General features: G+C 41.0%; 1 pseudogene; it reads right to left on the reverse strand.

Moving 5' to 3' along the window:
- The window catches only part of LOC100685782, a 49,476-nt pseudogene that overhangs the window by 20,563 nt on the left and 4,722 nt on the right, over positions 1-24,191 (reverse strand).

Consider the following 24,191-nt stretch of genomic DNA (forward strand, 5'->3'; position numbering starts at 1 on the left):
AATACTTGTTAAAAAAAAAGCAGTAGGTTACCTCCATGCTCTTAAATTCATTGTTATAACAATGATTACCTCCTCCACAGAATATGTTTTACTCCTTTAAAGAAATATTACATTGCAATCAATACATTGATATGAGATCTTACTGTATACTGAGCTTTAATGGATTTTTATGTAGCTTCTCTTTTATATAATTTTTCTGTCAACGATAGCATAAACATAGTTATTTTTGGACTCAAATTAATAACTAGAGGAACAAACAGAATGGTAGGAGAGAAAGAAGGAGAATCCAGAATCTATAAATAGAATTTAAAAGCCTTTGGCTCTTAGACATTGACAACACAATGATAACAGAGGCACAGATTAAAAAAAAGAAGAAGAATTTGAATATAACATTGTACATTAGTACACATCAATTAAAAATTAATTTAAAATGTTAAAAAAATTGTCTTCAAGCTTACCTGTATCTTTTAGACATTAATTAATGCCCATGTGATTAAGAATAGTTTGACTAATATACTACTTTAAGCATTTCAGTACTTTAGAAACCAGTCTTTGAAACTGGGAAAAAATATTGATTTCTATTTTACACAGGAGATATCTAGGAAAATAGCATAAAATATAAAGAAGAGGGCAGCCCTGGTGGCTCAGCGGTTTAGCGCCGCCTTCAGCCCGGGGTGTGATCCTGGGGACCCAGGATCGGGTCCCACATCAGGCTCCCTGCATGGGGCCTGCTTCTCCCTCTGCCTGTGACTCTGCCTTTATCTCTCTCTCTCTCTCTCTGTGTGTCTCTCGTGAATAAATAAATAAAATCTTTAAAACATATATATAAAGAAGATGGAAAGTTAATTATAATACTTGGTAAGAAAAGGCTAGTACATTCTCATAAATTCAGACTTTATTTTTAATTTTGGGGTTGCTGTATTACTTGAATGACTTCAAATGTAATTAGTCTTTTGCCTATCTCCTATTTTAGCATTTTAATTCAGCAGTATTAGCAATTTTATACTGTTTGTTTTTATACATGAAAACAAAATATCAATAAATAAACTTAGATTTATTTTATTTTATTTTTTTTTATTTTTATTGGTGTTCAATTTACTAACATACAGAATAACACCCAGTGCCCGTCACCCATTCACTCCCACCCCCCGCCCTCCTCCCCTTCTACCACCCCTAGTTCGTTTCCCAGAGTTAGCAGTCTTTACGTTCTGTCTCCCTTTCTGATATTTCCCACACATTTCTTCTCCCTTCCCTTATTTTCCCTTTCACTATTATTTATATTCCCCAAATGAATGAGAACATATAATGTTTGTCCTTCTCCGACTGACTTACTTCACTCAGCATAATACCCTCCAGTTCCATCCACGTTGAAGCAAATGGTGGGTATTTGTCATTTCTAATAGCTGAGTAATATTCCATTGTATACATAAACCACATCTTCTTTATCCATTCATCTTTCGTTGGACACCGAGGCTCCTTCCACAGTTTGGCTATAGTGGCCATTGCTGCTAGAAACATCGGGGTGCAGGTGTCCCGGCGTTTCATTGCATTTGTATCTTTGGGGTAAAACCCCAACAGTGCAATTGCTGGGTCGTAGGGCAGGTATATTTTTAACTGTTTGAGGAACCTCCACACAGTTTTCCAGAGTGGCTGCACCAGTTCACATTCCCACCAACAGTGTAAGAGGGTTCCCTTTTCTCCGCATCCTCTCCAACATTTGTTGTTTCCTGCCTTGTTAATTTTCCCCATTCTCACTGGTGTGAGGTGGTATCTCATTGTAGTTTTGATTTGTATTTCCCTGATGGCAAGTGATGCAGAGCATTTTCTCATATGCATGTTGGCCATGTCTATGTCTTCCTCTGTGAGATTTCTCTTCATGTCTTTTGCCCATTTCATGATTGGATTGTTTGTTTCTTTGGTGTTGAGTTTAATAAGTTCTTTATAGATCTTGGAAACTAGCCCTTTATCTGATATGTCATTTGCAAATATCTTCTCCCATTCTGTAGGTTGTCTTTGAGTTTTGTTGACTGTATCCTTTGCTGTGCAAAAGCTTCTTATCTTGATGAAGTCCCAATAGTTCATTTTTGCTTTTGTTTCTTTTGCCTTTGTGGATGTATCTTGCAAGAAGTTACTATGGCCGAGTTCAAAAAGGGTGTTGCCTGTGTTCTTCTCTAGGATTTTGATGGAATCTTGTCTCACATTTAGATCTTTCATCCATTTTGAGTTTAGCTTTGTGTATGGTGAAAGAGAGTGGTCTAGTTTCATTCTTCTGCATGTGGATGTCCAATTTTCCCAGCACCATTTATTGAAGAGACTGTCTTTCTTCCAATGGATAGTCTTTCCTCCTTTATCGAATATTAGTTGCCCATAAAGTTCAGGGTCCACTTCTGGATTCTCTATTCTGTTCCACTGATCTATGTGTCTGTTTTTGTGCCAGTACCACACTGTCTTGATGACCACAGCTTTGTAGTACAACCTGAAATCTGGCATTGTGATGCCCCCAGATATGGTTTTCTTTTTTAAAATTCCCCTGGCTATTCGGGGTCTTTTCTGTTTCCACACAAATCTTAAAATAATTTGTTCTAACTCTCTGAAGAAAGTCCATGGTATTTTGATAGGGATTGCATTAAACGTGTATATTGCCCTGGGTAACATTGACATTTTCACAATATTAATTCTGCCAATCCATGAGCATGGAATATTTTTCCATCTCTTTGTGTCTTCCTCAATTTCTTTCAGAAGTGTTCTATAGTTTTGAGGGTATAGATCCTTTACATCTTTGGTGAGGTTTATTCCTAGGTATCTTATGCTTTTGGGTGCAATTGTAAATGGGATTGACTCCTTAATTTCTCTTTCTTCAGTCTCATTGTTAGTGTATAGAAATGCCACTGACTTCTGGGCATTGATTTTGTATCCTGCCACGCTACCGAATTGCTGTATGAGTTCTAGCAATCTTGGGGTGGAGACTTTTGGGTTTTCTATGTAGAGTATCATGTCATCGGCGAAGAGGGAGAGTTTGACTTCTTCTTTGCCAATTTGAATGCCTTTAATGTCTTTTTGTTGTCTGATTGCTGAGGCTAGGACTTCCAGTACTATGTTGAATAGCAGTGGTGAGAGTGGACATCCCTGTCTTGTTCCTGATCTTAGGGGAAAGGCTCCCAGTGCTTCCCCATTGAGAATGATATTTGCTGTAGGCTTTTCATAGATGGCTTTTAAGATGTCGAGGAATGTTCCCTCTATCCCTACACTCTGAAGAGTTTTGATCAGGAATGGATGCTGTATTTTGTCAAATGCTTTCTCTGCATCCAATGAGAGGATCATATGGTTCTTGGTTTTTCTCTTGCTGATATGATGAATCACATTGATTGTTTTACGGGTGTTGAACCAGCCTTGTGTCCCAGGGATAAATCCTACTTGGTCATGGTGAATAATTTTCTTAATGTACTGTTGGATCCTATTGGCCAGTATCTTGTTGAGAATTTTTGCATCCATGTTCATCAGGGATATTGGTCTGTAATTCTCCTTTTTGGTGGGGTCTTTGTCTGGCTTTGGAATTAAGGTGATGCTGGCTTCATAGAACGAATTTGGAAGTACTCCATCTCTTTCTATCTTTCCAAACAGCTTTAGGAGAATAGGTATGATTTCTTCTTTAAACGTTTGATAAAATTCTCCTGGGAAGCCATCTGGCCCTGGACTCTTGTGTCTTGGGAGGTTTTTGATGACTGCTTCAATTTCCTCCCTGGTTATTGGCCTGTTCAGGTTTTCTATTTCTTCCTGTTCCAGTTTTGGTAGTTTGTGGCTTTCCAGGAATGCGTCCATTTCTTCTAGATTGCCTAATTTATTGGCGTATAGCTGTTCATAATATGTTTTTAAAATCGTTTGTATTTCCTTGGTGTTGGTAGTGATCTCTCCTTTCTCATTCATGATTTTATTAATTTGAGTCTTCTCTCTCTTCTTTTTAATAAGGCTGGCTAATGGTTTATCTATCTTATTAATTCTTTCAAAGAACCAACTCCTGGTTCTGTTGATCTGTTCCACAGTTCTTCTGGTCTCGATTTCGTTGAGTTCTGCTCGAATCTTTATTAACTCCCTTCTTCTCTTGGGTGTAGGATCTATTTGCTGTTTTTTCTCTAGCTCCTTTATGTGTAAGGTTAGCTTTTGTATTTGAGTTCTTTCCAGTTTTTGAATGGATGCTTGTATTGCAATGTATTTCCCCCTTAGGACTGCTTTTGCTGCATCCCAAAGATTTTGAACGGTTGTATCTTCATTCTCATTAGTTTCCATGAATCTTTTTAATTCTTCCTTAATTTCCTGGTTGACCCTTTTATCTTTTAGCAGGATGGTCCTTAACCTCCATGTGTTTGAGGTCCTTCCAAACTTCTTGTTGTGATTTAGTTCTAATTTCAAGGCATTATGGTCCGAGAATATGCAGGGGACAATCCCAATCTTTTGGTATCGGTTCAGACCCGATTTGTGACCCAGTATGTGGTCTATTCTGGAGAAAGTTCCATGTGCGCTTGAGAAGAATGTGTATTCAGTTGAGTTTGGATGTAAAGTTCTGTAGATATCTGTGAAATCCATCTGGTCCAGTGTATCATTTAAAGCTCTCGTTTCTTTGGAGATGTTGTGCTTAGAAGACCTATCGAGTATAGAAAGAGCTAGATTGAAGTCACCAAGTATAAGTGTATTATTATCTAAGTATTTCTTCACTTTGGTTAATAATTGATTTATATATTTGGCAGCTCCCACATTCGGAGCATATATATTGAGGATTGTTAAGTCTTCTTGTTGAATAGATCCTTTAAGTATGATATAGTGTCCCTCTTCATCTCTCACTACAGTCTTTGGGGTAAATTTTAGTTTATCTGATATAAGGATGGCTACCCCTGCTTTCTTTTGAGGACCATTCGAATGGTAAATGGTTCTCCAACCTTTTATTTTCAGGCTGTAGGTGTCCTTCTGTCTAAAATGAGTCTCTTGTAGACAGCAAATAGATGGGTCCTGCTTTTTTATCCAGTCTGAAACCCTGTGCCTTTTGATGGGGTCATTAAGCCCGTTCACATTCAGAGTTACTATTGAGAGATATGAGTTTAGTGTCATCATGATATCTATTCAGTCTTTGTTTTTGTGGACTGTTCCACTGAACTTCTTCTTAAAGGGGAATTTTAAGAGGCCCCCTTAAAATTTCTTGCAGAGCTGGTTTGGAGGTCACATATTCTTTTAGTTGCTGCCTGTCTTGGAAGCTCTTTATCTCTCCTTCCATTTTGAATGAGAGCCTTGCTGGATAAAGGATTCTTGGTTGCATGTTCTTCTCATTTAGGACCCTGAATATATCCTGCCAGCCCTTTCTGGCCTGCCAGGTCTCTGTGGAGAGGTCTGCTGTTACCCTAATACTCCTCCCCATAAAAGTCAGGGATTTCTTGTCTCTTGCTGCTTTAAGGATCTTCTCTTTATCTTTGGAATTTGCAAGCTTCACAATTAAATGTCGAGGTGTTGAACGGTTTTTATTGATTTTAGGGGGGGATCTCTCTATTTCCTGGATCTGAATGCCTGTTTCCCTTCCCAGATTAGGAAAGTTTTCAGCTAGAATTTGTTCAAATACATATTCTGGCCCTCTGTCCCTTTCGGCGCCCTCGGGAACCCCAATTAAACGTAGGTTTTTCTTCCTCAGGCTGTCGTTTATTTCCCTTAATCTATCTTCATGGTCTTTTAATTGTTTGTCTCTTTTTTCCTCAGTTTCCCTCTTTGCTATCAACTTGTCTTCTAGTTCACTCACTCGTTCTTCCACCTCGTTAACCCTCGTCGTTAGGACTTCTAGTTTGGATTGCATCTCATTCAATTGATTTTTAATTTCTGCCTGATTAGCTCTAAATTCTGCAGTCATGAAGTCTCTTGAGTCCTTTATACTTTTTTCTAGAGCCACCAGTAGCTGTATAATAGTGCTTCTGAATTGGCTTTCTGACATTGAATTGTAATCCAGATTTTGTAACTCTGTGGGAGAGAGGACTGTTTCTGATTCTTTCTTTTGAGGTGAGGTTTTCCTTCTAGTCATTTTGCTCAGTGCAGAGTGGCCAAAAGCAAGTTGTATTGGGAAAAAGAGAAAAAGAGAGGAGAGAAAGAAGGAAAGAAAAGAGAAAGAGAAAAAAAAAGGGAAGAAAAAGAAAAAAAAAACGAAAAAAAAAAAAAAAAAAAAGAAGAAAAAGAGAAAGAAAAAGAAAGGAGAAAAAAAAGGGGGTGGGGGAAGGAAACAAATCAAAAAGCAAAACAAAACAAAAACAAAAACAAACAAACAAAAAAAGAACCACCGGGGAGTATCTTCTGATTCTGTGTACTTTAAGTCCCTTGGCTTCTCCTGGAAGTTGTCCGTCTAGCTGGTGTTCTGGGGGAGGGGCCTGTTGTGCTGATTTTCAGGTGTTAGCACTTGGGGGAGCTGCTGTGCCCCTGCCTGGTGCAGGGCTCGGTGGGGGTTGTTTACCCCGTGAGGCCGCAGGAGGAACAGCCCCAGTGGCGGGGCAGCTCTGGAAACCTGGATTCAGCTCCGGCAGGAACTCCGTCTGCAGGGCCTGGAGGCTCCGGGGCGGGGCCGCTGATGTGCTCAGCTGGGGCAGGAGCGTCCTCGCTGTCCTGGGCCCTCCCGGCCTCTGCCTGTCCCGGGGGAGGCGGGATCCTGGGCTGTGTCCCGGCGCCCTGTGCTCCGGAGCCTGCGCTGGTGGATTCGCGCTCCCGGGCCGCGCAGCCCCCTCCGCGGAGCCGCCGCCCGAGCCCCTCCGAGCTGCTCCTGGAACCGCGCAGCCCCCTCCGCACGGAGCCTCTTCCTCTGCCCGAGCCCCTCCGAGCTGCTCCCGGGGCCGCGCAGCCCCCTCCGCGGAGCCGCCGCCCGAGCCCCTTCAGCTGCTCCGGGTCCCGCCGGGTCCCGCCGTGCGCGCTGCAGCCCTTAGGGAGCTCGGCGCACTCTCCTGGGCGCGCAGTTGCTGTTACTGTCCCCGGGAGCCCGAGGGCATCCCCGCCCTCCTGGGTCCTGCTCCAACTCCCCGCGAGCCCCTTTCCCCCGGCAAGGTCGGTGCAGCTCCTGCGTCTCCGGGACCAGATTTATTTTTTAAAGTAAAAATGTCATACTGGTTCCAATTAGGTTTCTAATGGGTAAAAGATTCCTCTTTTTTAACAGTTGTCCGGGCTGTTTACAGAGACGGGCTGGGGGCTGCATCACCTCTCACGCACCCCTTGGAGGGACCCCGGCCTCCCTGGAGGCGGTGTGGGCACTCTGTCTTGCTCCGGGCCGCCTGGGGTCTCACCAGCAGGAGTGCCGGCGGGCGGGCCAGTCATCCCAGCGCCTCAGCCCTCGGATCCCGGGCAACAGTAGGTGCTTTCACTCCCTCAGCCTGCAAGGGTCAGATTTGCCATAGAAACGACGACCTCTACTGTTTTCTTTTGTGTTTTGATAAACACTGAGGAAGCTGGAGCTGTACAACTTTATCTTGGGGAAGTCCTCAGAACTGGTTTATTTGGTGTCGTGTAACCTCTTTCTGCTTTCAATACACGATTAGTAATAAAAAAAAAAAAAAGAGAGAGAGAGAGAAAGAGAGATTTGTCTCATTTACTTTCCTACTACCCACCTCAGGTAAATACACAAGCACACAATGTTTTTGTTTTTGCATTGTAGGCAGGACTTTAATTTAGTGTCTTAAAAAAAAATCAACTTTCAAAACATTCATAAGTGACTCTCACTCATCTTAAATAAAAATAAATCACAAAATGGAAAATAAATCACAACACTGAGCAGGCTACACTCAATGCTACCTAAAAGAGGGAAGAAAGGAAAGGCTAAGGACTATCTAGAATGGGGAAAGCGAGAGGATTCTTGTTTATAAGGGTTTTAAATTCAGTTACTCAAAGGTGCCAGTTCATTACCTTGGTTAATTCTAATAAAATTTTTGGCATAAGATTTGTTTAAAATATATACATATTTTTAAAGATTTTATTTATTCATGAGAGACACAGAGAGAGAGAGAGAGAGGCAGAGACACAGGCAGAGAGAGAGAAGCAGGCTCCATGGAGGGAGCCTGATGTGGGACTCAATCCCAGACCCCAGGATCAAGGCCCTGAGCCAAAGGCAGACACTCAACCACTGAGGCACCCAGGCATCCCTAAAATATTTTAAAAGATAAAAAGTATTTTTTTCTTTATTACATAGATATTTGCAAGATTATTGGAACTATTTGGGTATAATTAAGTTTTAAATTCTGTGTGGGAGGCTAGAGTATTCATTAATGAAAGAAAAAAGGGTCTTTAGAACTAAGTCATTGGTAAAATTTTCTAAAATGGATCCTTTCTATATTTTCAGAAAAAGACTTTTAAAAAATGTTTTCGACTTCTAACCCAACTCAATTAGAAAGCTTTAGTTAATACTAAAGTCAATACTTATTCAGAGATTAAAGATGAGAAATAGTGTTTGAAAAACACTATTTTCTATTCTTCTCAAGTGAAAATTTTAGAAATTTACTCTTCTAACTGCTCATGTTTATGCTTTCCAATCATTAATTTGACTCTGGAAATTACATATGGAAAAATAGAAGCTAGCATTTGGAAAAAATGAGTTGATTCTATCTGTCATGATTTAGCTCAACTTCCAAGTACCATATGAAATCTTCTGGAACAAATTCTCTTTTATCTTCTCAATGTCTAATTAATAAAGTCGAAATCAAGGCCAGTTCCTCTGCCACAGGTGAGTGATGACACAGATGGGAGATGAGTAAGACTTACTTCCTGACCCCAGGAGAGTCCTAGCCACCTATGTAGAACCTTTCACATTTTCCCCTGCTCTCCTCTTCTGCCACCATTCTAAGCTGACCCGAACAAAGTTCCTAATTGGTTATCCTAACTCCAAACTTCAGAATCTTCCCACAAAGAGCACGTGTGCGCACGCGCACATACACATACACACACCTACTATTATTGAACATTGTTAGCTCTCTGAAATGCAACTCCACACATCCACATATTCACCTCCAGCCACATTGTATCCACCAATGTGAATTTTCTTTACAGTCAAAGTCACACTATTTAGTCATGACAGTTGGATCCTTCAGAAGGAAAGCAGCTTCCTTCATCGGAACCTAGTCCTGTAATCTATTTCTACACTTCCTTGTCCCAGAGCAACTGCTGGCTTTAAAAAAGATGTCCCACTACTCTGGGTAGAGTATTTCAAGACAGAAGCACTTCTGAGATTATACAGCCTGACAGTGCTCAAGGCTTGGTCAGCAGATGGATGTTTTCCAGTCAAGAAAAATGGCCCATTTCCTTCTGCAGATAGAGCCTCCAGTCAGAGCTCAGTGAGCTAAGCAAGGGTTATGCTTCTATTGCCTCTCATCTTGGCTGAGTGCCTCTGGACAATGCACAGACTGCACAAAGCTTGGGGCAGACCTGCTGTATGTGACAGCATTTAGCCTAACCCATCCTGACTCTTCAAAGCCCATACCAAGGGCAGCCCAGGTGGCTCAGTGGTTTAGCACCGCCTTCAGCCCAGGGCCTGATCCTGGAGACCTGGGTCAAGTTCCGAGTCAGGCTTCCTGCATGGAGCCTGCTTCTTCCTCTGCCTGTGTCTCTGTCTCTCTGTCTCTCTGTCTCTCTCTCTCTTTCATGAATGAATAAATAAATAAAATATTTAAAAAAAAATTTTTTTTAAAAAAAACCCAGAGCAAGAACCACACCTACCAGGAAGTATCATCTGACCTTCTTTGACATCCACACCTGGGCTGTGTAATCACTCTTTTTGTTTCCTTGTACCTTGTACTTGATCCTAGCTCAGCATTTGTTACACCTGATTATAATTGTTGTCTTCCTCCCTGCCTGCACAAAGATCATTAGGGTGGGGACTGTGCCTATTCCCATTTCTTAGAAAAGTACCTGGGAAGTATTTGTAACTTTCCAATCATAAAATAAAAAGTTATTATTCATGTTCTTTAAGGGAGGCACTTTAACAATATTTCAGCTGTAGTTCAAATAATTGGGTTTCCCCGAATTAGTAAAATCTAAACATTTTAGGCAAAATAAGGATGATAATGGTGGTGATAGGTTACACTAAGTGATGGAATTTGCTGATTCTGGAAAGGAAATCAAATCTAGTCATCAAACGTTGGACATTATAACTAAAGACAGCATACTTTAATGTAGAAACTAGGTAGCCTGACACTTGTGTGTTAAAAGAGTTGGAAGTAGAGTGAACCCAGGACTTAATCAGATGAGACCCCTTGATTGCTCTGGTTAGAGCTGTAATCAACATTTCCCTTGATGTAAATTAGTTTACTTTAATATCAAGGGAGTAATAAAACCAGGCTCATTTTGTGTTACAGATGATGAAAATGAAACCTGAGACATGAATTTAAGTTCTCATAAGTTAGGGTGTGGAGGTGGGTCTTGAACTCTCAGCCTGCTGTTTTTTTTACATCTCACCACTAGCTATTAAATATACAAGGCTTATAATTTGAGACTAGATATTAATTATGATACCCAGATGTACTGTGGTGGCTGGACTCTCCTTCTATAACCCATAGGCCATGTTATAAGATGGATGGGCACTTTCTCATTTTGCATTAATGGCCTCCTAACTTCTTTAATTTCATACTCTCAACAGTAAATATTTGGGTAATTCACCTACATTTGGACATATTTGTTCACATATTATGCACTTAAATTACTAAAAACCTTACATACTTAATATTAGTAAAGCTTAGTCTTTTTAATTCTTCTAGAGAATGCTATGTTGAGTCACACAGTAAAGCCACTGACCTTCCAGAGAAGAGCTATGAAACTCTAAACCCAAGAAGAGAGGCCAGTGCCATCTAGAGGCCAGGGGTGAACATGCACACTCTCCGGATCAGCCGGGTACTGACTGCTTGGGTTTCAGGGTTGTCTCATACAATAGGCTCTACCAAAATCACAGTTCCTCATCCTGCACACACTTATATTAGAGCCCAACTACCTCATTTGTTTTTGCTTCCTCTTTGTGAAACATATCTTTCAAACTCTGAATTCCTATTTTCCTCTGTATCTTCCAGCTTTACATAGCATACAAATAAGGCCAGAAAACAGTAGGATCCTGATTCCATTTAAAGCCACTTATGTACAAGAAAAAAAAAAACCCACTGGAACGAAATATAAAAATAGGAAACATTAGTTAAACTACTAGAAAATGTGTATGTATTTGTTTGCTGGCTTATCATCAGTCTTCTTCATTTGACAAGAATCCTGCCTGTATCCCAAATGCCTAGAACAAGGCCCAGCACATACCATAACACCAATATGATTTTGTGAAACCAGTGAATTAATTGGTTATTTGGAATGAGCCGATTTGGAATGGTTTTTATTTTCTCTACACATAATTATCATTTGCAAATTCTCAACAATCAACATGAATTATAACTAGAAAAAAGAAATAAATGTTAATATCTAATTAGTTAGCTTGGCCTTAGAACCAATAAAGGTGCTCTTTCATAAAAACCATCAAGATGACAAAGATCTCAAAGAGCCATCTAATCAATTACTTACTACCAGCCTGGAAGACAACTGATACTATCTTTACATCCTGTCTACCCCTGGAAAAAGACCCCATGGGGGTTAGCAATATGCTGCTATTGACAGCTTCTGGAGTGGTCTATAAACAGTGCCAAGCTTCTTCTTCCCATTCTTCTATATTGTGAGGCTTAGGAATCTAAGATTGGCCCCCTAGTAATAGGGGTTTCTAATGTAGAAGTGCTAGGTAGCATATAAAAAGTCAAGGAATTATTAGTATCAGGAAAAATTACAGGATAATAGCAGGATAAAATTAAGGTAATTTATAATGAAAAATAGTTGTTAAAACTATCAAGAGACAAGTAAATATATGCACAAATCTCACAGCCAGCTACTGCCGATCCACCAAAAGATGAGCTTTATCAATTCTGACATTTTTGGCAAAATGTAGTCGTTTTGGCAAATCAGGAGTCAAATAAGGTTTGAAATGCTGATCAGGTTTCTGGCAATAAAAATAAGTAAATTCTTTCTTTGTGTATGTTATAAAATATGCAAGCTAATTCAACAATTTCATCTTCTAAGACAATTAAGTACTTTTTAAAAGTAAGAGGGTTTAAGCTTGGCTAATAAAATAAGGATATTAAGTATTAAATTAAATGAGAATATTAAAATATTAAAGGATATTATGTTGTTTTTATTGTTGTAACAATACTTAAATTGAAATTAAAAATGTGATTTAGGAGAGGAGGAGCAAGATGGCGGAAGAGTAGGGTCCCCAAGTCACCTGTCTCCACCAAATTACCTAAATAACCTTCAAATTATCCTGAAAATCTACGAATTCGGCCTGAGATTTAAAGAGAGACCAGCTGGAATGCTGCAGTGAGAAGAGTTCGCGCTTCTATCAAGGTAGGAAGACGGGGAAAAAGAAATAAAGAAACAAAGGCCTCCAAGGGGGAGGGGCCCGCGAGGAGCCGGGCTGAGGCCGGGGCGAGTGTCCCCAGGACAGGAGAGCCCCGTCCCGGAGACGCAGGAGCTGCACCGACCTTCCCGGGCGGAAAGGGGCTCGCGGGGAGGTGGAGCAGGACCCAGGAGGGAGGGGATGCCCTCGGAATCCCGGGGACACTAACAGACACCTGCGCCCCGGGAGAGTGCGCCGAGCTCCCTAAGGGCTGCAGCCCGCACGGCGGGGCCGGGAGCAGCTCGGGGGGGGGCTCGGGCGGGGGCTCCGTGGAGGGGGCTGCACGGCCAGGAGGGCGAATCCAACAGGACAGGCCCGGGAGCACTGGATGCCGGGACACAGCCCAGGATCCGGCCTCCCCCCGGGGCAGGCAGAGGCCCGGAGGGCCCAGGACCCCAAGGACGCTCCTGCCCGGAGCTGAGCAGATCAGCGGCCCCGCCCCGGAGCCTCCAGGCCCTGCAGACGGAGAGCACCGGAGCTCCTGCGGGAGCTGAATCCAAGGCTCCAGAGCTGGCTGCCGCCACTGGTTGTTCCTCCTGAGGCCTCACGGGGTAAACAACCCCCACTGAGCCCTGCACCAGGCAGGGGGCAGAGCAGCTCCCCCAAGTGCTAACACCTGAAAATCAGCACAACAGGCCCCTCCCCCAGAAGACCCGCTAGACTGACAACTTCCAGGGGAAGCCAAGGGACTTAAAGTATACAGAAACAGTAGATACTCCCCCGTGGTTTTGGGTTTTTTGTTTTTGTTTTTTTATTTTTGCTTTTTGATTTGTTTGCTTCCCCCACCCCTTTTTTCTTTCTTTCTTTTTCTTTCTCTTTTTCTTCTCTTTTTTTCCCTTTTTTTCTTCCTTTTTTCTTTTTCTCTTTTCTTTTCTTCTTTCTCTCCTCTCTTTTTCTCCTTTTCCCAATACAACTTGTTTTTGGCCACTCTGCACTGAGCAAAATGACTAGAAGGAAAACCTCACCTCAAAAGGAAGAATCAGAAACAGTCCTCTCTCCCACAGAGTTACAAAATCTGGATTACAATTCAATGTCAGAAAGCCAATTCAGAAGCACTATTATACAGCTACTGGTGGCTCTAGAAAAAAGCATAAAGGACTCAAGAGACTTCATGACTGCAGAATTTAGAGCTAATCAGGCAGAAATTAAAAATCAATTGAATGAGATGCAATCCAAACTAGAAGTCCTAACGACGAGGGTTAACGAGGTGGAAGAACGAGTGAGTGACATAGAAGACAAGTTGATGGCAAAGAGGGAAACTGAGGTAAAAAGACACAATTAAAAGACCATGAAGACAGATTAAGGGAAATAAACGACAGCCTGAGGAAGAAGAACCTACGTTTAATTGGGGTTCCCGAGGGCGCCGAAAGGGCCAGAGGGCCAGAATATGTATTTGAACAAATCATAGCTGAAAACTTTCCTAATCTGGGAAGGGAAACAGGCATTCAGATCCAGGAAATAGAGAGATCCCCCCCCTAAAATCAATAAAAACCGTTCAACACCTCGACATTTAATAGTGAAGCTTGCAAATTCCAAAGATAAAGAAAAGATCCTTAAAGCAGCAAGAGACAAGAAATCCCTGACTTTGATGGGGAGGAGTATTAGGGTAACAGCAGACCTCTCCACAGAGACCTGGCAGGCCAGAAAGGGCTGGCAGGATATATCCAGGGTCCTAAATGAGAAGAACATGCAACCAAGAATACTTTATCCAGCAAGGCTCTCATTCAAAATGGAAGGAGAGATAAAGAGCCTCCAAGACAGGCAGCAACTGAAAGAATATATGACCTCCAAACCAGCTCTGCAAGAAATTTTAAGGGGGACTCTTAAAAGTCCCCTTTAAGAAGTTCAGTGGAACAATCCAAAAAAACAAGGACTGAATAGATATCATGATGACACTAAACTCATACCTTTCAATAGTAACTGTGAACGTGAACAGGCTTAATGACCCCATCAAAAGGCGCAGAGTTTCAGACTGATAAAAAAGCAGGACCCATCTATTTTCTGTCTACAAGAGAGTCATTTTAGACAAAAGGACACCTACAGCCTGAAAATAAAAGGTTGGAGAACCATTCACCATTCAAATGGTCCTCAAAAGAAAGCAGGGGTACCATCCTTATATCAGATAAACTAAAATTTACCCCGAAGACTGTAGTAAGAGATGAAGAGGGACACTATATCATACTTAAAGGATCTATCAAACAAGAGGACTTAACAATCCTCAATATAGGGATCCCTGGGTGGCGCAGCGGTTTAGCGCCTGCCTTTGGCCCAGGGCGTGATCCTGGAGACCCAGGATCGAATCCCACGTCAGGCTCCCGGTGCATGGAGCCTGCTTCTCCCTCTGCCTGTGTCTCTGCCTCTCTCTCTCTCTCTCTCTATCATAAATAAATAAAAAAAAATTAAAAAAAACAAAAAAACAAAAAACAATCCTCAATATATATGCCCCGAATCCGGGAACTGCCAAATATATAAATCAATTATTAACCAAAGTGAAGAAATACTTAGATAATAATACACTTATACTTGGTGACTTCAATCTAGCTCTTTCTATACTCAATAGGTCTTCTAAGCACAACATCTCCAAAGAAACGAGAGCTTTAAATGATACACTGGACCAGACGGATTTCACAGATATCTACAGAACTTTACATCCAAACTCAACTGAATACACATTCTTCTCAAGTGCACATGGAACTTTCTCCAGAATAGACCACATACTGGGTCACAAATACTGTCTGAACCAATACCAAAAGATTGGGATCATCCCCTGCATATTCTCAGACCATAATGCCTTGAAATTAGAACTAAATCACAACAAGAAGTTTGGAAGGACCTCAAACACGTGGAGGTTAAGGACCATCCTGCTAAAAGATGAAAGGGTCAACCAGGAAATTATGGAAGAATTAAAAAGATTCATGGAAACTAATGAGAATGAAGATACAACCGTTCAAAATCTTTGGGATGCAGAAAAAGCAGTCCTAAGGGGGAAATACATCGCAATACAAGCATCCATTCAAAAATTGGAAAGAACTCAAATACAAAAGCTAACCTTACACATAAAGGAGCTAGAGAAAAAACAGAAAATAGATCCTACACCCAGCAGAAGAAGAGAGTTAATAAAGATTTGAGCAGAACTCAACGAAATCGAGACCAGAGAACTGTGGAACAGATCAACAGAACCAGGAGTTGGTTCTTTGAAAGATTTAATAAGATACCTAAACCATTAGCCAGTCTTATTAAAAAGAAGAGAGAGAAGACTCAAATTAATAAAATCATGGATGAGAAAGGAGAGATCACTACCAACACCAAGGAAATACAAACTATTTTAAAAACATATTATGAACAGCTATACACCAATAAATTAGGCAATCTAGAAGAAATGGACGCATTCCTGGAAAGCCATAAACTACCAAAACTGGAACAGGAAGAAATAGAAAACCTGAACAGGCCAATAACCAGGGAGGAAATTGAAGCAGTCATCAAAAACCTCCCAAGACACAAAAGTCCAGGGCCAGATGGCTTCCCAGGGGAATTCTATCAAACATTTAAAGAAGAAACCATACCTATTCTCCTAAAGCTGTTTGGAAAAATAGAAAGAGATGGAGTACTTCCAAATTCGTTCTATGAGGCCAGCATCACCTTAATTCCAAAACCAGACAAAGACCCCGCCAAAAAGGAGAATTACAGACCAATATCCCTGATGAACATGGATGCAGAAATTCTCAACATGATACCAGCCAATAGGATCCAACAGTACATTAAGGAGATTATTCACCATGACCAAGTAGGATTTATCCCCAGGACACAAGGCTGGTTCAACACTCATAAAACAATCAATGTGATTCATCATATCAGCAAGAGAAAAACCAAGAACCATATGATCCTCTCATTAGATGCAGAGAAAGCATTTGACAAAATACAGCATCCATTCCTGATCAAAACTCTTCAGTGTGTAGGGATAGACAGAATATTCCTCAACATCTTAAAAGCCATCTACGAAAAGCCCACAGCAAATATAATCCTCAATGGGGAAGCACTGGGAGCCTTTCCCCTAAGATCAGGAACAAGACACGGATGTCCACTCTCACCACTGCTATTCAACATAGTACTGGAAGTCCTAGCCTCAGCAATCAGACAACAAAAAGACATTAAAGGCATTCAAATTGGCAAAGAAGAAGTCAAACTCTCCCTCTTCACTGATGAAATGATACTCTACATAGAAAACCCAAAAGTCTCCACCCCAAGATTGCTAGAACTCATACAGCAATTTGGTAGTGTGGCAGGATACAAAATCAATGCCCAGAAATCAGTGGCATTTCTATACACTAACAATGAGACTGAAGAAAGAGAAATTAAAGAGTCAATCCCATTTACAATTGCACCCAAAAGCATAAGATACCTAGGAATAAACCTAACCAAAGAGGTAAAGGATCTATACCCTCAAAACTATAGAACACTTCTGAAAGAAATTGAGGAAGACAAAGAGATGGAAAATATTCCATGCTCATGGATTGGCAGAATTAATATTGTGAAAATGTCAATGTCACCCAGGGCCATTTACACGTTTAATGCAATCCCTATCAAAATACCATGGACTTTCTTCAGAGAGTTAGAACAAATTATTTTAAAATTTGTGTGGAATCAGAAAAGACCCCGAATAGCCATGGGAATTTTTAAAAAGAAAACCATATCTGGGGGCATCACAATGCCAGATTTCAGGTTGTACTACAAAGCTGTGGTCATCAAGACAGTGTGGTACTGGCACAAAAACAGACACACAGATCAATGGAACAGAATAGAGAACCCAGAAGTGGACCCTGAACTTTATGGTCAATTAATAAAGGAGGAAAGACTATCCATTGGAAGAAAGACAGTCTCTTCAATAAATGGTGCTGGGAAAATTGGACAGCCACATGCAGAAGAATGAAACTAGACCACTCTCTCACCATACACAAAGATAAACTCAAAATGGATGAAAGATCTAAATGTGCGACAAGATTCCATCAAAATCCTAGAGGAGAACACAGGCAACACCCTTTTTGAACTCGGCCACAGTAACTTCTTGCAAGATACATTCACGAAGGCCAAAGAAACAAAAGGAAAAATGAACTATTGGGAATTCATCAAGATAAGAAGCTTTTGCACAGCAAAGGATACAGTCAACAAAACTAACAGACAACCTACAGAATGGGAGAAGATATTTGCAAATGACGTATCAGATAAAGGGCTAGTTTCCAAGATCTATAAAGAACTTATTCAACTCAACAGCAAAGAAACAAACAATCCAATCATGAAATGGGCAAAAGACATGAAGAGAAATCTCACAGAGGAAGACATAGACATGGCCAACATGCGCATGAGAAAATGCTCTGCATCACTTGCCATCAGGGAAATACAAATCAAAACCACAATGAGATACCACCTCACACCAGTGAGAATGGGAAAAAGTAACAAGGCAGGAAACCACAAATGTTGGAGAGGATGCAGAGAAAAGGGAACCCTCTTACACTGTTGGTCGGAATATCAACTGGTGCAGCCGCTCTGGAAAACTGTGTGGAGGTTCTTCAAAGAGTTAAAAATATACCTGCCCTACGACCCAGCAATTGCACTGTTGGGGATTTACTCCAAAGATACAGATGCAATGAAACGCCGGGACACCTGCACCCCGATGTTTCTAGCAGCAATGTCCACAATAGCCAAACTGTGGAAGGAGCCTCGGTGTCCATCGAAAGATGAATGGATAAAGAAGATGTGGTTTATGTATACAATGGAATATTACTCAGCCATTAGAAATGACAAATACCCACCATTTGCTTCAACGTGGATGGAACTGAAGGGTATTATGCTGAGTGAAGTAAGTCAGTCGGAGAAGGACCAACAATATATTTTATTTTCATTTGGGGAATATAAATAATAGTGAAAGGGGATATAAGGGAAGGGAGAAGAAATGTGTGGGAAATATCAGAAAGGGAGACAGAACATAAAGACTCCTAACTCTGGGAAACAAACTAGGGGTGGTAGAAGGGGGTGAATGGGTGATGGGCACTGATGGGGGCACTTGACGGGATGAGCACTGGGTGTTATTCTGTATGTTGGTAAATTGAACACCAATAAAAAAAAAACTTATTAAAAAAATAAAAATAAATAAAACAGGAGAAAAAATAAAATAAAAATAAAAATAAAAAATAAAAATGTGATTTAAATTATGAAATTATGATTAGAAATAAACATTCTAAATTTTTATTTGTATATATCTTTAGCCACCATAAATCCCCCTCCTTTTTTGGCAGACAGTAGGTCTGTCTAGATTTTTTTTTAAGATTTTATTTATTTATTTATGAGACACAGAGACAGAGAGAGAGCGGCAGAGACACAGGCAGAAGGAGAAGCAGGCCTCATGCAGGGAGCCCAATGTGGGACTCAATCCCGGGATTGCAGGATCATGCCTTGGACTGTAGGCAGGCACCAAATTGCTGAGCCACCCAGGAATCCCCTATATGTCTAGATTTTGAGTGGCAATTACAACTCTTGAATTTAAATTATATATGAAAGTATACAACAAATTAGTAAATATCAGGAAAAATTTAAAACATTAGTTTAATTGCACCAAAATCCTTTTACCATGGATTCAATTTACCCTTGAAATAACCTACATTTGCTTAATTGTCAAATCAAGTCAAAAGTTTTTGAGATCTAGTACACGCTCCTTATTTGTGAAAAATTCGTGGATCTCTTACAAACTGGAGTGACATGTTTCTTTAATAATTACTGCCGTAACTTGATGACGTATTTTTAAACTGTGTAAAAGTGCAACTCCCAGGCATCTAAAAAGAAAGTCGGAAAATGAGAACTAGAAGTACAAAGTGACTTTTTCCCCCTTATGACCTTTTTGAGAGAAAAAGATACAGGGAAGAATATGGGAAAATTAAAATTTTTCTACTTCCTCATTCTTATTTTAAGTCTCAATAATCTCAAATGTTAAGGCTGTCACTACTATTTTGTGCTCAATTTGTATAAGAAAAAAAGACACTATGAAATTGAACAAAAAACTTAAAAGGAAGTATGGATAATAGAGCAAGGAGAGTTATAGAATAAAAAGAGAAAAAGAAATGATTTCTTGCACAGATATGTTGGCCAGGATTTTTCTTGCTTATTTTGGTATCTTTACCAGTCTTCTTCTTTTTCTTTTTAATTCATCATGATTTCCTTCTGAAGCCAGTATTTTTGTAATATCCAGACAAGGACACGATGGCAGCTGTTGGGTATGTGGCTTCCTCAAAGATACAAGGGACTAGAATGTGTCATTAAGGACCAGAGATCATGTGATAGGCACACTTTCCTAGTTGGTGTGTAGCCAGAGTAAATCCAGAGGAAACTGCTGCCAATCTCTGTAGAAGTATGGGGTTATACTCTGCATTTGAGAATTGAGGCTGAAGACCCTAAAGTTGGGAAAATTTGGAGTCATTTTATCTAAAAACATAGTTGATGCTGTTGTCTAATATGTAGCCAGAATGAGTCGCCTGTTCATGTTTGGTTATGTTTGTCCAATATAAGCTCAATACAGGCCCATGGTATAGCATTACTTGTGCTACCACATGAAATATTTCCTGGGAGGGGGGCAGGGCAAGATGGCGGAGGAGTAGGATTCCCCAAGTCACCTGCCCCCACCAACTTACCTAGATAATTTTCTAATCATCCTGAAAACCTACTAATTTGGCCTGAGATTTAAAGGGAGAACAGCTGGAATGCTACGGTGAGAAGAGTATGCATTTCTATCAAAGTAGGAAGACAGAAAAATAAATAAATAAAAAAAATCCAGTTGGGGAGGGGCTCCTGCGAGGAGCCAGGCTAAGGATGGGTGGTGAGAGCCTCTAGAATAGGAAAGCCCAGTCCCGGAGAAGCAGGAACTTTACCAATCTTCCCGGACAGAAAGGCACTCGCAGGGAGCTCGGGCAGGATCCCAGGAGGGGTAGTGGAGCCACCAGGTTCCCGGGGTCACTAACAGAGGAAGTGCACCCTGGGGGAGAGGGCACCACACACCGCAGGCTGAGCTCCATAAAGGGCTGGAGCGCACACCTGGCGGGGCCTCAGGAGCACCTCAGGTGGCAGCTCAGGCACGGCCTCCGGGTGGAGGGGGCTGCGTGGCCCCCAGAGCGCAATTCCAGCGGCATAGGCCCCGGAGCCCAGGGCACTGGGGAACATAGCTCAGGATCCGGTGCTCCCTACGGGACAGGCAGAGGCCGGGAGGACACAGGACAGGAAGGGCGCTCCTGCCACCGGGAGCCCCCGAGCTGTGCAAGTCAGCACTGCCATCCCCGGGAGCATCTAGGCCCCTGCAGACTGGTGTCTGTGGTAGTTACTGCGGGAGCTGACTCCAGGGCTGGAGAGCTGGCTGCCGCCACTGTTGTTATTCCTCCTTGTGTCACGCTGTGTCTGGGAGGGTCGGGGCCACAGGGAACAGGGGCCTCACAGGAAAAACAGTTCCCATGGAGCCATACACCAGGAAGGGGCAGGGCAACTCCCCCAGGTGCACACACCTGAGAGTCAGCACAGCAGGCCCCTTCCCCAGAAGACCAGCTGGAAGGACAGGGGAAGAGCAAGTTCTTGACTGAGCAGCACTGGAAACTTCCAGGGGAAGTCGAGGAACTTACAGTATATAGAATCAGAGGATACCCCTCCTTGTTTTTTTTTTTTTGTTTGTTTATTATTTTTGTTGTTTTCTTTTTTGTTTGTTTTTGTTTTTACTTCTTTGTTTTCCTCCTTTTTTTTTCTTTTTCATTCCTTTTTCCAGTACAACTTGTTTTTAGCCACTCTGCACTGAGGAATATGACTAGAAGAAAAACTCACCACAAAAGAAAGAATCAGAAACAGAACTCTCTCCAACAGAGTTACAGAATTTGTATTACAATTCAATGTCAGAAAACCAATTCAGAAGCAAAATTATAAAGCTACTGGTGACTCTGGAAAAAGCATAAAGGATTCAAGAGACTTCATGACTACAGAATTTAGATCTAATCAGGCCGAAATTAAAAATCAATTAAATGAAATGCAATTCAAACTGGAGGTCCTAACTAGGTTAATGAGTGTTAATGAGGTAGAAGAACAAGTGAGTGGCGTAGAAGACAAGTTGATGGCAAGGAAGGAAGCTGAGGAAAAAAGAGAAAAACAACTAAAAGATCATGAGGAAAGGTTAAGGGAAATAAATGACTGCCTTGGAAGGAAAAATTTATGTTTATTTGGGGTTCCAGAGGGTGCCGAAAGGGACAGAGAACCAGAAAGTGTATTTGAACATATCATAGCTGAGAACTTCCCTAACATGGGGAGGGAAATAGGCATTGAGATCCAGGAGATAGAGATTCCCCCCTAAAATCAATAAAACCTGTTCAACACTCAGCATTTAACAGTGAAACTTGCAAATTCTGAAGATAAAGAGAAGATCCTTAAAGCAGCAAGAGACAAGAAATCCCTAACCTTTCTGGAAGAAGTATTAGGTTAACAGCAGACCTCTCCACAGAGACCTGGCAGGCCAGAAAGGGTACTAAATGAGAAGAACATGCAGCCAAGAATACTCTATCCAGCAAGCCTCTCATTCAGAATAGAAGGAGAGATAGAGAGCTTCCAAGATAGGCAGAAACTGCAAAAATATGTGACCACCAAACCAACTCTCCAAGAAATATTAAGGGGGACTCTGGAAAAGAAAGAGGAAGCCCAAAGAAACAATCCACAAAAACAGGGAGGTATCATGATGACACTAAATATATATCTTTCAATAGTAACTCTGAACGTCAATGGGCTTAATGATCCTATCAAGAGGCAGAGTTTCAGACTGCATAAAAAAAGCAAGACCCATCTATTTCCTGTCTACAAGAGACTCATTTTAGACTTAAGGACACCTACAGCCTGAAAATAAAAGGTTGGAGAACCATTTACCATTTAAATGGTCCTCAGAAGAAAGCAGTGGTAGCCATCCTCATATCATATAAATTAAACTTTATCCCAAAGACTGTAGTAAGAGATGAAGAAGGACACTATATCATACTTAAAGCATCTATCCAACAAGAGGACCTAACAATCATGAATATTCATGCCCCTGAATATGGGAGCTGCCAAGTATATCAATCAATTAATAGCCAAAGTTAAGACATACTTAGATAACAATACACTAATACTGGGAGACATTAATATGGCACTTTCTGTAAATGACAGAACTTCTAAGCACAACATGTCCAAAGAAACAAGAGCTTTAAATGATACACTGGACCAGATGGATTTCACAGATATATACAGAACTTTACATCCAAACGCAACTGAATATACATTCTTCTCAAGTGCACATGTAATTTTCTCTAGAATACACCACATACTGGGTCACAAGTCAGGTCTCAAGTGATACCAAAGGATTGGGATTGTCCCCTGCATATTATCAGATGAAAATGCTTTGAAACTAGAACTAAATCACAAGAAGAAATTTGGAAGGACCTCAAACACGTGGAAGTTAAGGACCATCCTGCTAAAAGATGAAAGGGTCAACCAGGAAATTAGAGAAGAATTAAAAAGATTCATGGAAAAAATACAAATAAAAAGATTCACGGAAACTATGAGAATGAAGATATAACAGTTCAATATCTTTAGGATGCAGCAGAAGCAGTCCTGAGGGATGTATTTCCCTAATACATCGCATTACAAGCATCCCTCAAAAAACTGGAAAGAATTCATATACACAAGCTAACCTTGCACCTAAAGGAACTGGAGAAAGAACAGCAAATAAAACCTACACCCAGCAGAAGAGAGTTAATAAATATTTGAGCAGAACTCAATGAAAGAGACCAGAAGAATCTGGAAAAGATCAATAAAACCAGGAGTTGGTTTTTTGAAAGAATTAATAAGATAGATAAACCATTAGCCAGCCTTATTAAAAACAAAACAGAAAAGTCTCAAATTAATAAAATCACGACTGAAAAAGGAGAGACAACCACCAATATCAAGGAAATACAAACGATTTTTAAAACTTATTATGAGCAGCTATACACCAATAAATTAGGCAAACTAGAAGAAATGGATGCAATTTCTGGAAAACCACAAACTACCAAAACTGGAACAGGAAGAAATAGAAAACCTGAACAGGCTGATAACCAGGGAGGAAATTGAAGCAGTCATCACAAACCTACCAAGTCCAGGGCCAGATGGCTTCCCAGGGGAATTCTATCAAACGTTTAAAGAAGAAACACCAATGTTTATAGCAGCAATGTCCACAATAGCCAAACTGTGGAAGGAGCCTCAGTGTCCATCGAAAGATGAATGGATAAAGAAGATGTGGTTTATGTATACAATGGAAAATTACTCAGCCATTAGAAATGACAAATACCCACCATTTGCTTCAACATGGATGGAACTGGAGGGTATTATGCTGAGTGAAATAAGTCAATCGGAGAAGGACAAACGTTATATGTTCACATTCATTTGGGGAATAGAAATAATAGTGAAAGGGATTAGAAGGGAAGGGAGAAGAAATGGGTAGGAAATATCAGAAAGGGAGACAGAACATAAAGACTCCTAACTCTGGGAAATGAACTAGAGGTGGTGGAAGGGGAGGAAGGCAGGGGGTGGGGGTGAATGGGTGATGGGCACTGATGGGGGCACTTGTCGGGATGAGCTCTGGGTGTTATTCTGTATGTTGGCAAATTGACCACCAATAAAAAATAAATTTATTATTTAAAAAAAGAAG

The sequence above is a fragment of the Canis lupus genome, chromosome 1, assembly GCF_011100685.1.
Source record: "Canis lupus familiaris isolate Mischka breed German Shepherd chromosome 1, alternate assembly UU_Cfam_GSD_1.0, whole genome shotgun sequence".
Classification (NCBI taxonomy): Eukaryota; Metazoa; Chordata; class Mammalia; order Carnivora; family Canidae; genus Canis; species Canis lupus.